Consider the following 7,781-nt stretch of genomic DNA (forward strand, 5'->3'; position numbering starts at 1 on the left):
CTCCCTAACAGGGAGAGTAGGAGTTCAGGTTAAAACTGGGATTGGGGGAGGTTAAGGAGATATAGGTGGGAAAGTAAGAGGGTGATGGAATGGGGGTGCAGGTTTGGGAGGAGAGGGTTAGGTTCCTTTCCATAATGATTTAGGTGACAGAGGAGATAGTATAGTCTACTTTATCTGGGTTAATAATTTTGTTGGAGCAGGAAGAATAATTTGAGAACCAAATTCAACAAGCATATTAGGGAACCTAGCTGGGATTCCGGAGAGAAAAAGCAATTGCAGGGCCTGTTCTAGGAGTAGTGCATCATGACCAGTATACTGTATGTGTACAAATGGATATACAAGGTAGGTGCAGAACTCTGTTTTGGATGTTTCCCTTTCTTGCTGTTTCTATGACTTTGCAGAACATAAAACAGAGTATGAGGTGTGGGCATGGTCCACACCATCTGTGAAAAAAAAGGAGCAGCACAGCATAACAACACACACAATTTAAATCACAAAATGAAAGCCCATTTGGGGATAAGTGCTATTGATGAGAGAATGGGGGATTCATGTAACCTTCAGGCCTTGTTCCCACCAAATCCGGACCAGATCTGCATGAGTTTCTGCATATGCAGTGCAGTGTGTTTTGATGCGCTCCGGCCTGTTTGTTTTTTTTGCCTAAAATAGGCTTTCAGTTGTAGTCAAGTGCGTTCCAGGGCGTTTGCATGTGTTCCTGGTCAAAAAAAAAATAGGGCATGCTGCAGTTTTTCCACATGCTCTGGAACTGAACGCTGTGGTGTGAACTAGAGCCCAAAATACCATTGTTATACATTGGATGCATTTTTAATGCGTTCTGTAACTGCTCTGCACTTGGTGTGAACAAGCCCTCAGGGTAATATACTGAACTGCAGACTGGGGTGTAGTGTGGTCTTGTGTGCCCTCAACATTTACATCTACAGAGTGGGATGCAATTTTGGAGATAACACAGTCCAATAAAGTCTTATGGATGACACCGGGGTAGCTAAACCCAAAAGCTGCCACAAGTTATGATGACAGAATCAGGTCGGCTGCACCACGTTTCCCAAAGGGTGACCCAGCTGTCTCTACCATGACTGTATTTGGAGGGACTAGGATAGGTGGTGAGTTAAAAATAGTAGAGCACATAATCTGAACTTCATTCAGTGGTCTTCTCAAGCTGGCCAGGGGTCTGCAAGTAAATACTCTCATAAGGATCCATTACTGAACTCCCCAGTGTTGGGAATATTATTGTATGGTCAGGCCATTCTGGGTCGCCTGTCACTACAGGCAGCCAGCACCCCCGATTAGCACATCCAATAAACTCCCTTGTAAAACACTGGGGAGCAAGAAGGGTTAACAATACTTCAGTAAGTTAGTATAGATCATGGGTAGCCAAACTCCGGCCCTCCAGCTGTGGTGAAACTACAAATCCCATGAGGCATCTCTCTCCAGAAATCATGTCTGTGGCTGTGAGAATCTTGCAATGCCTCATGGGATTTGTAGTTCCACCACAGCTGGAGGGCTGGAGTTTGGCTACCCCTGGGATAGATCAATGCAAGCACCAAAGCAGACTATAACAGTTCCCTTGGGAATGGGCTTTTACTCATGAAATTCAGCTCTCTGCTCCAATCATACCATTGATCAGTCTCCATTCCTCGAGGTGGAATTAGGAGTGCCCCAGGTGACAAGTGGTACCAGAAATGACCCACAGGACAGTGATCAAGTAAAATGGAACTTTACAAAATGTGCAAACAGGCAGGCTCTTTATTGCAGAAGGGACATATGTCTCCTGCAATAAAGGATTCTTGCCTGCCTATTCACAATCTTCTGTAGGAGTCAGCAGGAGACTAGTGTTGCAACAGTCTCAACTTAGGCATGTACCAAGAGTTTTTGGGTTGTGATTCAGCTTCTAGGTGAGGCAGGTTTGCTGATGTCTTGGCATTGCACTTCCCCCCTCAATGGTGTTTTGATGTGGAGGTGCCATATTGGATGTGCCCGTTGCTACGTTTTGCATCCTCTGTGGCAAAATACTGGTGCAGAGCCCCACTTTTCGGATCTCTAGAGGTTCCTGATGCTTTAAGCTTCTTGGGCATCGGGAGAAAAAGCTAGTTAACTGGGCTGAATTATTTTGAAGGGCATGGAGCTCTGTAGGGCTACAGCTCCCTTACTGGTCATGCTGCCACCAGTGGTGGCCTTAGCATTAATTAGGTCAAATAATGTTTATTTTCAAATTTTTCCTCAGTGCCAGTATTACTTACTCTAACCACCAAACTAAAATATTTCTGTATTTACAAGTTGTCCCAGTTCCCCAGAAAAAAAATGTTCATGGTCATTAACCATGTTTTGTATTATCTAACATTTAGAAGATCTTTTCTCTGGGCCTCATCTGCATTGGTTTTGCTTTGGATCAGGTAGGAGCTTTCCAAACCGTTCTGGTGTGGCTTGTCCTTTCTTTCATTTAAATGTAGACTTTACTGTAACTACGCTTTCTCGAACATAGTGCACGATGGAAACACTATACTTTAAACGGTGAAAGAAACTTTCAGCGGGGCGGGCTTTCGATGATCGCAAGTACGATCTGCCTGTCCAAGATGGGCAGATCGTACGAGCTTTTAATAAGCTTACGACCATCGCAAGACAAAAGTCTTGCGATGGTCGTAAGGTGTATGGGCACCTTTAGAGTAAGTTATTTTGGAGCTTATAGAAAATTATTTTCATTTTTTTTGTAGTTGTAACACAAATTAACCCACTGCTAGGAGCCTAGCATGGGATCTGTTTAGCCATTCTCTCCTAGATTCACAGAAACCAAATATTTTATAAAGCAGAACTCAATGCATTGTGGGTGAGCACAGGGCAGTTTGCCATCCCATGGTAACATGCTCTTTCCCTGGATACCTGCCATGCTCACCCACATGTCAAGCAAGATGGCTGCAGCTGAGTCTTTCTGTGACAGTGAGGCATTCATCAGGAGGTTTGTAGCCTCCCCCTCATCACTTTTTCAAAGGCAGAGAGAGACGCAGCAGAGCTTGGGAAACCTTGGCTGACAAACTTTTCCCACAGTGGGGGACAGATTCTTAAGCCATTGCTCATATTCATTAACACACCTCAAAAGAAATACAGGAAATATATTGCTCAAAAGTTCACAACATTGAAGTCACAGCAGGAAACTAATCCTGATTGACTAAAAACCTAAAACACATGTAGAACGTGCATCAACATGCATAAAAACCTCAATGAATAATCTAGCAAAGCGGATAGATGTGAACAAATATTGTAACGTAAATAATTGCTTCCCTTTATGAATAGGAAATAATAGAGGTAAGGAGAGAAATTGGGATGCCAGAATTGTTATTTAAAAAATTCGGAGACTGAAACTATCTTCAGGGCTGGATTAAGAGCATCATCGGCCTGGTGCTGTCGGTCAGACAGGAAGCAGCAGAGGTTGCTCTAATCAGGTGGCCGCTCACTCCTCTCCAGAGAGTGGCTGCCCAATATGCCTGATTAGAGAGCCGCCGGCGCCTCTGCCTGATTGTGTTCAGCCCAGCCGGCCCGGATTGCCATTGGGCATACCGAGGCGATCCGGGCTGGCCAGGCCTATTTTCAGTGGTGGTCCTGGCGCTCCAGTAGCCCCTATGTTAATCCGGCCCTGACTATCATAGTTACATTTTGTAGGTAACTCTTATTTTAGTGTGTGAATTCTAAGCTGACATGGCTAGAGCTATATGGGCAATTTTTAGTTGCTAACTTGTGCAGGGTAATATCATGAAACATGGCTGCCACTGGTGTAAGCAGCACAAGTAGCATGTAGGAGTTATCAAGTGCATAAAATTAGAGCTTTGTGTGATCATTTTAGATGTATCACTAATACATGCTACCTGTGCAGCTTGCACAACGGGGAGCTTTTTTTCCATCTGCTAGCAATGTTAGTAGCATGACTGAGCAATGAACAATTGTACATGTAGCACTATCTATAATATTTTTCTATGAGGCAATGGGAAAATCCTGGATGTTTGCAATGAAACCAAACTACAATATAATTCTAAATGGTCTGATAGGTTAGCATACTAGATAGTGAACCCTGTCAGACCCCTATCATGTCCTCATGGAAATTTGTCTCTGGGTGTAACATCTTTACTCATGAGAGATCTGCAGAGCCTTGAGAACACCTACCAGTGGGTTCTGAGATTGTAGACCTGCACACAAGAGTAAATACATTCTGACACCCCCACAACACGTATCAATGTGTACAGAAGCTACAGATTAGAATTTCACAAAGTGAAAGAAACCAAATCAAATTATTATTTTGAGTTAAAAAATAGTACCTCGTGCTTGCCATAAATAATATGAATAAATTAAAACTGCTGCACCCAAGCCCCGCCGCTCATCGCAGACATGGCTACCAATTATTAGAGACTGCTCATTTCTATTATTCCAACCAGAAAGACCTTTGGTAGACTTGCAGTGAAGAGGATCAGAAAAGCACAAAAATGGCATATGTAATGACCAAACACGGCTGCTACATTCATTGATAATTATATGTATATATGGTAAACGCCCAGTTATCCGGCACCCACGCGAACTGTAGGTGCCGTACAACTGTAGTTTCTGGTTGCTTGAGAGTTAGCGGACAGGTGAATGGATGCAGCCAGGAGCAATAGCCAGCCTGCTATTGGCTATTTCAAATAGGAATAGCCAAAAGCAGGCTGGCTATTGAAGCCCCGCCCACCGAGCAGAGGAATGGCCCTGAGAGAGAATGTGCTGTCTCGGGTCCGCTCCTCTGCTCAGTGGGTGGGAACATTGTTTACATTCTCCACATTGTTTACATTCTGCTGCCATCCGCGGAATCTAGCTGCGGGCCGACAGCAGAATGTAAGTAAAGAATTTAGTTAGCAACTAAATACATTTAGTTGCTATAAGGACATTTTTAGTGTGCACTAGGCAACTGACAGCTTTTTAATGCTTGTCAAGCCACAGCAATAAAAAAAAAACTTGATTTTTTTCTTGCCGATTGCTTGAATGTCAGATAATGGGGAGTTTCCTGTATATAGAAACAAGGTTTCTACAATACAGTAACACATTGATATGATTATTTACATTGGCAGAATCTATCATTTTCAGATTTTGAATTGTGAGATCATAATACACATTTTTCTGCAGTCGCAAAGCTGTGGCTGAGATAGAAGAAAACAAGCAGCTGGAACAGACAAGAATATGTTTGCTGCAGTAGAGCTGTTAGTCGAGGTCACAGCTGTTGTCACCATTTCCTCCAGCACAATTTATGGACATCATGGTCACTGACTTTTCTCTGTAGGTATATTCAGCCCTCAAAGCTGATTTCCAGAGGATTTGTAATGTGTTCGTGTGCTGTTTTGTCCACATTTAGTGTCGTTTAAGACCATTTATTCTATATAAATGTGGTTCATGATCTTTAAAAAGCTGAAAAAAACAGCTTAGCATATATTAATATGATTGCTTTTAATTATGTGTGCAAATGATTCATATTGTTGGAGACCAATGTACATTTGAAATCCACCTGCCCAGCTTCAATCACAGGTGACTGTGCGTCCAAGTCTTAGATTTAGTGGTAAGCAGCTGCTGCCCTGCACTGGAGCTTATTTACACCAATTGATAATATAGGGCCTCTATTGATCACTGAGGCTGTGGCACTGGATCGTTAACTGCTAGGGACAGGCTTAGTGCCAGGTCAGAGCAGAAGTCAAAGTCTCTGTGGTTTAATACATACAGAATCAAATGGTCCCAAATGGAAGTGATTTGAAGGCTATACTGTAATAGGTACTTCCAGGCACTTTTTTGTACCTGTTTGTTGTCAGTGTTGATTCATGAGCTAGGACATAGTGTACTGCATCCAAAGACAGACTAAGTGACTCCAAAAGCACCAAAGTCATAGCAAGCCAGTACTTTCAGAAGTATCTGAGCAGTTGCAGCTCATATATTTATCTTGAGCATTTTGCATGCACTCTGCAATCCCATTTATTCCTATGAACTTTTGAATGCAACCTTGTACTCAGAAGTCCAAAGCATTGCAGAGCATATGTGCAGGCCCAGCCAGGATGATTACTGACAACTGCCTAGGTGAGTATAAGACAGGGAGGGGGGTGCTGTAATATAAGTGTGATTGCACCATAGGTGCAGTTACATTTATTTCAGAGCACCCCATTCCCTCTCCAGTGCCACAAATATACTTTCAATCAGTATTCAGCCTTTTGTTTGATAAATTATGTCTAAACTCAAATAATTCAACCAAATATGTTGTATATTTATGTAATGTTAAAAAGGTTAAGCCTATTCTTGTATATGCCCTAGTTTCAATTTAATCATATTAGCAAGGTATTGCCACATACATTTCAATTCCTAGAGTGACAACCCTTAATTGGTTTAGCTGCAATGTTGGCACCCTTTTCTGCGTACTCATGAATTGAACTACAAGCAGCAATTCCAACACACAGCACATTCTACTGTATACGCCACAGTAAAACTGAGGTTCAGTTGCTACTGCATCATTCACACATCCACAGGAAGTTCATACAAAGAGTCTACAGGAAGTGCAAGAAGACAAAACAATCTGCTTTTATTCCATAGCCCGTTCTGCTGGACCTACTTGTGGCTCTTGGCTATCTTCAAGTTATCTCCTGGGGTCCCTGGTGCAAGTCACACTTCTGGGAGTGTCAACTCTGAAGCTTCTGAATAAAAAGCAAATGTAAGAAAGTTACATTATACCCTGTTTCCCCAAAAATAAGACCTACCCCGAAATTAAGACCTAGTACCGTTTTTGGGAATTGCTAAAATATAAGACCTACCCCGAAAATAAGACCTAGTTGTGACCGTTCTCATGGCCGCTGGTGGTATAAGGGAGAACTTGAGCCGCGGGAGAGAATCAGCGGTGCCAAAGAAGCCAGCGCTAGAGGAAGGGAGGCAGCAGCGGAAGGAGCAGAGCCGCATAAGGCGATGCCTCCTCTATAGCGCCGGCTCCTGTCACAGGAGGAGTGATACCAAATGCACTCCGCCTGTGAGGAATCTATAGTGAAAGTGCGCTTCGCTCATTCTGGTTGCCAAATTGCTCTTGGAATGGTATGGCACCCCTGATTGCCCAGATCACTCTATTCTTAACTTTGCCATTTTGGATTATTTAATTTGGATTTGCATTAACTTTGGATTGTTATACATTGGAAAAAAAATAAGACCTACCACGAAAATAAGACCTAGTGTGTTTTTTTGAGCCAGAAAAAAATATAAGACTGTCTTATTTTCAGGGAAACACAGTAGTAACCACACATCCACCAGCACTAAGCTGTTATAAAAATGTTGACACATTTTCAGCTTTCATCTTTGTAAGCAGGGTCGGATTTCCCACAAGCCCAACCAAGGCCGGGCCTCGGGGCAGCAGGGAGTAGAGGGGCAGCAGGGGTGTGGAATTCCTATCTCCCGACGCCCGAGACATGCAGTTTCCGGCCATTGGGCAGGTAGTTGTTTTCTGCATTTGGGCAAGCAGAGCTAAATGTACAACACTGAAGCCGCCGCTTGTTCTGTACAAGTGATCTTGACGATGTCGCCGGGATCACTTTTATGCAGCCTGCATACAGGGGGGGCGCATTGAGGAACCTGGCATTGGGGCAGCAGAGAGAATAAATCCGGCCCTATTTGTACGTCAAGTAAGAAAACAAAAGCCACCCTATTATCTACTCTGTTAAATCCGCCATATAAAATGTTGTTCCACTATAGATTTTCTTTCATTAACAGAGGTAATACAGGACAAAAGGCTTTGC

This window comes from Nanorana parkeri, unplaced genomic scaffold (genome assembly GCF_000935625.1).
Source record: "Nanorana parkeri isolate BGI_ZX_2015 unplaced genomic scaffold, ASM93562v1 scaffold220, whole genome shotgun sequence".
Lineage (NCBI taxonomy): Eukaryota > Metazoa > Chordata > Amphibia > Anura > Dicroglossidae > Nanorana > Nanorana parkeri.